Source organism: Macadamia integrifolia, unplaced genomic scaffold, assembly GCF_013358625.1.
Source record: "Macadamia integrifolia cultivar HAES 741 unplaced genomic scaffold, SCU_Mint_v3 scaffold706, whole genome shotgun sequence".
Classification (NCBI taxonomy): domain Eukaryota; kingdom Viridiplantae; phylum Streptophyta; class Magnoliopsida; order Proteales; family Proteaceae; genus Macadamia; species Macadamia integrifolia.
The window spans coordinates 127760-136372 of NW_024870519.1; positions in this window are offsets into that span (position 1 = coordinate 127760).

The window sequence follows — 8613 nt, forward strand, 5'->3', positions numbered from 1 at the left end:
CGAACCACTTCCATATTGAGTCTTCTTGTTATATTGGACCCATGCAACATATTATAAATATGGGTGGTAGAACCAAAGTCCACCAACCATAAATTAGATGGTTTTTTTGACAAATTAGACTCATAAAGGACATAGGTTTCAGATATACCTTCTTCTCACTTCTTCTCCAGAGTCGCCAAGTATCCACGACAATTTTTTTTTCAATGTCTGTCCTTTTTGGAATAAAAGCAAGGTCCTTTCTCGGCTTTCTTGCCCTTCTCCACTCCCTTACTAGCCACCTTAAGGTCTTACCCTTATTGGTCTTCTTTTTCTTCTTACCTTTCGGTTTAGAGGAAGAAGACTTCTTTTTAGTAGACAAAACCTCAACCTTTTGTCTTTTAGATGCCCACTTCTATTTGTTGCAACATGTTGCCCAGCTCTGGAAGCTCTACGAAGATTTTTTTCATATTGTAATTACAGATAAAAGATCTATAGATTTCCCGAGGCAGTGAGTAAAATATGACATTAATTTTACAATTCAGCTTAAAGGATGTCCCCATGGCTTCTAGTTCTTGCAATAAATTCTGTAATTTCATTGGTCGATAACTCGAATCCCATGAGTCATCTTGGTGTTATGGAGGAGAGTGACATGTTGATGATGTGCATGTTTGTTTTGCCTACCATACAACTCCTTCAACTCCTCCAACATGTCTTTAGCTAAACCTAGATCCTTTACAAAATCCCCAATGGCCTTGTCTATTGAATTCAAAATAAGGAGATTGGCCTTAGAATTATTGTGTCGACAAAATTGATAGGTTGCTTTCTCCTCGCTACTCATAGTTTCAGGGAACAAAGGTTCTTCATCTTCTATGACAGATATTAGACCTTCTGCATTTAGGAGCACTTTAATGTTCCTCCTCCAGTCAACATAGTCAGGTCCAGTCAGGATATGGTCTTTAATGAGGGTAGCGTAGTTCATTTGGCTTGATATATTGAATATCTACATGATGTGTAAGAAAAAATTAGCATGATGATTATCATTGAAAAGAAGGGGCAGGTCTAAAAACAACGATCACCCACACAAGCTTCCCTCTAGCTTTGAGGTTTGATTAGAATATCTAAACCCTTAAAAAACGTGACTTAGCCTATTGGAGTTCATCACATACATGTTGGTTGAGTGAACTATTCTGTCTGTCTCGAAGACTTCTAATACTTTTGGCCACTTTAATGTCGATTCCTATTAGCTAACATACACTCAAGTCAAGTGTATACCCTTTATCTCAGAGTGAATCACAATATCATGGGTTAGTGTCTACTATCGCAGTATACCTCCCACTGACCATGGTCTCTACCTATTACATATAGTATAAATGAAGACGATCTTAGAGAACTACATAAGCATTATCCTATCGACATCTACAAAAGTAGGTCAATGTGACCTTTACATCTACCAACTAAGGGAGGCTATGGAAATCCCACTAGTTAAGGTTTTCCGTACATTTGCTTTTAAGTTTAGGGAAATAAAAAGGGTCATCTATTAAATAACACAACAAATAATATATTGCCATTTATCACATGCTTAAAAAAATTAAAGCATTCATTCACATGATATGAAAAATAAATCCTTAGAGGTTATGGGAAGGCATCTGGAGTCAAATTGACTTTACGTAATATCCAAGTCATTTTGGTTCCAAGATGAGTGGAAGCAATATAGCCTCATTATCTACTCCACTCAACTTAAGCAATTATCTAATTAATTAATTTCTATTACAACCTATGTAACCACTGCAAAGGTAATAAAAGAAATGATCTCCATCACTGCCTGCAACTGATGGACATCTCCACTGCCTCCTTCAATGCATCACCAACTCCAACTCTCTCTTGATCAAATTGTGAGGGTAGCGACCGAAAAGGATTTCCCCTTTTTGGCCCTCTCTCCTCTCTCTCTTTATATATCTTTCAGTGTGTGCCTCTGTGGGTCCTACATTACCGTATTGCCACTCGGAGATACGTAGGGGCCTATTTCACAGGGCACCTCTCTCTCTCTCTCTCTCTCTCTCTCGTGTCGGAGGAGGAGGAGGAGGAGGAGGAGGAGTGCAAGTTGGAGGTACATCCTCCTTGTGTTGATGAAGGTCCAATATAGGGGATTGGGATCATACAAAAGGGGTTTGGAGTCACCACCTAGGATTATGGGCCTAAAGGACCCAATTCCTAAGGAAAAATCCCAGAAGTTGGTCTAGTCCAGAGAATAGGGTACGTGTCAGGTTGTAGAATTGGGAAGGTGTTAGACACCCAATCTACCTGGTTCAATTGGTCTTCCTACTAAATGATTAAAGAATGAACATTTTCCACGAATATCCCTATATTGCATGCATGGCTAAATTATGACACATATACACACTAATAAAAACTAATTACATATGTACACTAACACAAGGAAAATAAAGAGTCTACATTGTACTAATTCAGGTGTGAGATTATATTGAGCTTAACCCCTGTTTCTGGTCAAGAGGGGAGGGCCCCCGATTGGTGCTGATACAGACTTACTTGTGAATTCTCCTGGTTCAGAGGAAGGTAGTCTTGACCTACAACTTCCTTTCTTTAGAGATGCTGAATGTGGTGATCTTTGGATATTTGGACAGGGGTTCGACTAGGGAAGTATGATTCCTGAGCTGGTAGTTTGGAAGAACTTTAGTAGGGCTTCGGCTACAAAAGACTGGTTCTCGAATCAATATTTCGGAAGAGCTTCGACTTGGGAAGGCTACTGGAAGGCTAAGGCTTGGGTGGAGCTTTGACAGAGCTTCGGCTATGGAAAGGTTACTTCTAGGATTAGGGTTTCGGTAGAGCTTCGGCTAGGAAAGTCTACTTCCAGGATTAGAGTTTCGACAGAGCTTTGGCTAGGGAAGATTACTTCTGGGATTAGGGTTTCAGCAGAGCTTCGGCTAAGGAAGGCTACTTCTGGGATTAGGGTCTCGACAGAGCTTTGGCTAGGGAAGACTTGGGCCTAGAAGGGTGCCACACTAGGCAAGGGAGGGGCTACTGGGTGGCCATGCAAGGCAAGGGTGGGGCTAGAGGATAGCTATGCAAGGCAAGGGAGGGACTAGAGGATACGGAGAGGTGTGTTCACTAAGTGTGTCTTTGGAGGAGAGGGGTTGAAAGGTGAATTTTCAGCCAATACACATTCCTTTCATCTTCCTATTAGAGAGATCACCATTACTCCCCTCTGCTTTTATGCCTTGACAGGCATTCCCTTCGGCAATAACCTCTTACCTTGCCCAAGACCATAAGGGCAGATGATTTCCTGAGCTTGATGGGGATTCCCATTTCTGAGAACTAGAGGTTAATTTCCTTGAGTGATATTGCGCTTCGCTGGTGGGATCAATCTCAAGGGTGACTGAACCACATTGAGACCATCCAGGTAGTTCTTTCTTTCCTCCTATATGCAGTGGGACAGTGCCTCTTTAGTAACCTCCGAGGTGGGGTGGATGTTCGCATGACGGCCCTCTTCTGAGATCTTGGTGAAGTAGATGCCCTCGACTGGGGTGGGGTAACTTATGCCTACCTGTTGCAAGTGTTAGATCTTTTAGCCTATGGGGTCCTCGGCATCAAGGGAGCGGGCTACATCATTCTTGTAACTTTCTATCCATATGTCTTTCTTTTCATCAATCACGCATCCTTATCAACTTATCATCTTGATTTCCCAAATCAGCCTTAGTTGAGCATTTGGGGTTTATGCTTCCTATGTTGCGTGATCCACTCGCATCCCTTTTTTCAGTAACCACAAGATGGGGCAACCATCGCACGCAGGGGGGCTTATCTCTTGCTCCAGAGGTCACTGCTCATTCACTTCTGAATGATATAACCACGGTGAGTCATACGTGCTTCTGAGTTTTCTTCTTATTTTGTGATGTACTTACCACTTTTGACATTGTAGGCCACTTGGAGACCTTTCCAGCGTCTCGAGTTCCTGGTTGAGGTAGAGACAGCTCGGGCCATATATTTATCCCAGTGGAGGTTCTATTTCGAGGCCTTGAGGGGCGGGTTTGGTATCTGGGGGAGCGGTTTACTCCTCAGTGGTCCGACACTGATCAATGCATCCCTCCTTGTCTTCCCCTCCCACCATGCATTGTCCAGAGCTTATTCCTAAGGATGAGGTCGAGGAGTTGGCTGAAGGAGTCTAGGATGACAACATTTTGATCATGAAGGGGGATTATGAGGTCTTCTTGGATGAGGAGATGATCTGCATCCCCCTGAGTCCCGCGGGTCCTATGGCATGTACCTTCTTTTCAATGTTCCTTCCATATTCCAAGTTCTTATTTCCTTATCATTTTGATGTTTCTGTAGTGGAGGACCTGCCCAATGGTCCCTCTCTCTGTTCAGTCGCAGCCGGGTATTGTTGGTTCTCGCTTTGCTGAGTCTTCTATTGCTGCAGGTAGGCCCATCCATAACATGGCCACTATCCCCTTCTCGGGCATTCCTAGTTGGTCCTACCCAGATGCAACCAAACCCCCGTGTCCCGAGAGTATTAGAAAGAAGGCTGGACCAGGATGCTTCTCTCTGCATACCTATTAAGCATGATTGTGTAAGTGTTAAACATTCTTTATATCATTTTCTTTTCTCTTCTTTTTGCTGACATAGTCCTTTTCAGGTGTCGGCGGAGGCCTATGCTGAAATTTGGTAGATGCACCAGAGTCTTTGTGATGAGATATATCAGAGGGATAAGTGGCTACTCACTAGGGTCCACCTCTTCTTTGACTTAATTCTCTTTTAATGTTACCCCTTATCTTGATCATCTCTTATGCTTTTAAGGATGGACAGATTGCTTCCCTAACGGGACAAATTGATTCTCAGAGGGCACAAATTGACTCTCAGAGGGAGTAGATTGTTGATCAAGCCACACATATTGATGACCTTACGGTGCAATTGGAAAACCTACAGTCCGCTCATGATGCTGACTCGATGCTTTCCATGGATGACTCTGAGTATGACATAGATGAGGAAGCTGACCCCTAGAGATCTGTTGCTACTGTACATGCAAGACACAGATGTTTTTTTCTTTTTCTTTTTCCCTCCCCATGCTCATTTTTCTTTTACCTTTTCTATTGCTAGGCTTGCCATTTTATTTTGGAATGAAAACTTATCTTTTAGCATTGAAAATTTTTTCTTGAGTTCATGAGTTTGAATTTTAAGGCACGATTAATTCCACAACTCAAGTCTTTATTAGAATAACTGAAATATTGTAAAAATCCAAATATCACCTCACTACATCATCAAGTGAATTACATTGAAACGACGAATAGCCTTCCTACCAAAGATATGATAGGTGGGCTACAACTTGGGGAGACAATTCTTGGGGTGGATAGAAGTTCATCAGCTCCTCTAGGCCTTTCACCTTTGGTCTGTACTTTTGGCTGATATAAGTCAGCAAGTAGAAGGATGTATGAGTCAAATCCATCAACTTGACATAGCTACATCTAGGAGTCTTCATCAGGGAATTGTCTTGGGAACACCATGGGCACTTCCATGCAATATACAATGCAATTCTTCCTTGTAGGTACTCTTTCAAATCATCGATGAGCTTGAATTCTAGGACCTCCCTCTTGTCTTGATAGTAAGAAATTCTGAGTTGGCATTCATTTAGTGGCTTGATCAGTTTCAGTCTCTCAAGTAACCAAAGCTGAAAAATAGCAAGACTTCCTTGATAATATTGGTTCTGAATTTATGGCTATGGTTCATGTCATCAAACCCCTTAAGTGTCTCTGAAAGGACTGTCAGGACAATATCACCTCCTTCCTTCAACTGCTTTACCACCTCTATCAGAACAAGTGGTGCACCACATCCGAGAGTTCAAAGAACATAGTGAGTCAACATGCAAAGTAGATAAGCATCTTGCAATCTTTGCTAATGGATTTCTCCCAGTGACAGATACCGAGTGAAAATCCTAGCCACCTTCAAAATGTCAATCTTCCCATATCTGATAAATTGCTTTATTTCCTCCTTTCCCCATTCAAAGAAGCTTTGAGTCTCTTCTGAATAGTCTTCCTTCAAAGATAGTTGGATTATTCTACCTTTAGATGGAGATAACATATAGGCTCGAAATTCCTCCGGAGTCGGGCAATCTCAACTGTCCCAAACCGAAATACGTGAAGATCAGTGTCCCAGTGTTGAGGTACTTGTCAAAGTAAACGGTGATGTAACTCTACACATCTAATCTGGTTAAGCATCGATATATTCACGGATTCTAGCAGTCTTGGAGCCTTCATGTTTATGTCCAAGGTTCATTTCCTTAATGTCTCATCCAAAGAGTCCATGATTTTTCCTACAACCATAACAAATAAAGAGGAGAGGTGATTCTTCAACATTCACCCATTAGCTATTGACACAACCAAACCTTTACCACTGTTGCATCAAGTTTTTTTTTTTTTTTTTTTTTTTTATCAATCAAGGGTGGGGAAAGAACTGACCTTAATTACAAATGACGAATGGTGACTTTTTTTGGTGGATGAAATTCTGGATAAGAATTTGAAGGACCACAAGTGAATGACAGATACCTAGTGGTCAAATATGCCAGGTGGTGATTCTTGGGGGACACAAACTATGATGATCATTTTAGATACCTTAATTATTAATTTGGGAACCTTTCAATTACCCGAAGGTTGTTGAGACCGCACTCGCACATGTTAAGTTGGCTAAGTATCTCTTATGAGGAATCGGGTCTAGCATAGTTCAGGTTGTTTATCCTTTCATACATAATATCTCTTGAGTTGATCCATATTGACCAATCCAAGTATTTCTTTACCATTCAGATCCATGAGTCTCACAGCCTTACCTGGCAGGATTTCTTTAACAGTGAATGGGCCACTTCAGCTTGGCCTGAATTTTTCCCTTAAGTTATGAATGGGAGCTCTTTGTTCTCAGAGAACTAGCTCGCCTTCTTCTATGGGACGGAGATTTGTATGCTTGTTGAATGCTCTTACCACCCTCAATTGATATTTTCTCAGATTATCCCTGGCCTTTATGCGCCTTTCACCCAGAAGGTTGAGCTCGTCATGCCTTCACCCATTCTCCTTCAAGTAGCTGGCCATCCAAAAGTACCCTTAGGGATGGTACTAGGATCTCTACCGGAGAACCACTTCAACCCCACACACCAAGGAAAAAAGGAATTTCCCCAGTCGAGGATCGTACAGAAGTCTGATATGCCCACAAAGCAAGTGGCAACTTGTCTGGACAATCCCTATGAGTCTCAGCCATTTTCTTCTTTTTTTCAGACGTATTCTTCTAAGCTCTTGGTTTCGCATCAGAATAGGTCGGTAAGCGGTGTTGCATGATGTAAGATCAGGTAAAGACTTTTATGAACTCCTTTAGAAGGTTGGTCATCTATTATGCTTCTTCATCATTCAAGGTGGTACCAATTTTTATCTCTCGAGGGCATTGGTCAATTCCCAAATTAGTAACTCAAGTATCCTCACGGATGGATTTGGTTTTCTTTGGTTTTCATTGTTTTATTAAGTATTCATTAAGATCATCATCGAAAAAAGGAGGCAAGTCATAGTTGGAACAAAAAATTTCATTAATGAAAAGAGTAACAGACTCGATAAACATGGACTCTAGACTTTCCTCAAATAGACACACAATCATGAACAGACGACTCCTCAACAGACTAGACAACTGACTCGATACTAACTAATGCTTTTATCAGTGGTGTCCAGGTTGGTTAACTCAGCAGCATGAGTAAACTTAAAGTTCTCTCCAATGCTTGGCAGTTTAGGAGTGGTTCTATGGACTGATGGATAAACAGGTGTGGCAATGGGCCTTCTTCTTCAAGGATGGTCACAACTATCTCTTCAGTAGTTCTACAATTGATTTCTTCTTCTTTTAACTGCTTTCTTATAAACACAAACTGGCCGATCGCTCCCTCACTGGGTTCTCCTCATTGCCATCCAATTCCCCTGTATCAGATGTTCGCACTACTCAGAATGTATTGACCGGAATATCTCTATAGGATCTGACTTTGTTTCTTGAGCTCAAAGTTTGACCATACCGGACTCATCATCCTCGGTATTGCTCCCTATGAGGTTGATGGAAATGTGCCCCTTAATCTGTTCGCCTATTTCCAATGCCATTACTGCTCTCAGAGTATCATCTGTGACTCCTTCAACTTATTTTGGATCCTCCTCTAGAAGTGGGGTTGCCTGAATCAATGATGTAGGGTTACTCTCTTGATCCTCCCCAAGACAGTCACTGAATCTATTGATGAAGTTATCTTTGGAGATTCTGGCAATACAAGCATATCCTTCTAATTGTACCCGCCAATCCATCCTTCTTTTGGATTCAATGGTTTGTCTATCGACCCATGGGAATGATGTAAGGGTGATGAGGGAGATGGGGTGGGGTGATATAAAGTGGATGTGATGTAGGAAATAGGGTATTCTGATGTAAATAGTGGATGATAGGATGATAAAGGGGTTCCTGCTTTCTGGTGGTATGGTGAGAAGGAAGACAATGGCAGAAGTGGATGGTATGAGGCAGTGGGTTCTTCTTCCGGGGTTGGTGATGAAGGAGGGAAGGCGGGTATCTAGTCCTCATCGTCTGACTCTTCTTCTGATAGCTCTTCTTTCCCAGGCATTTTCTTGA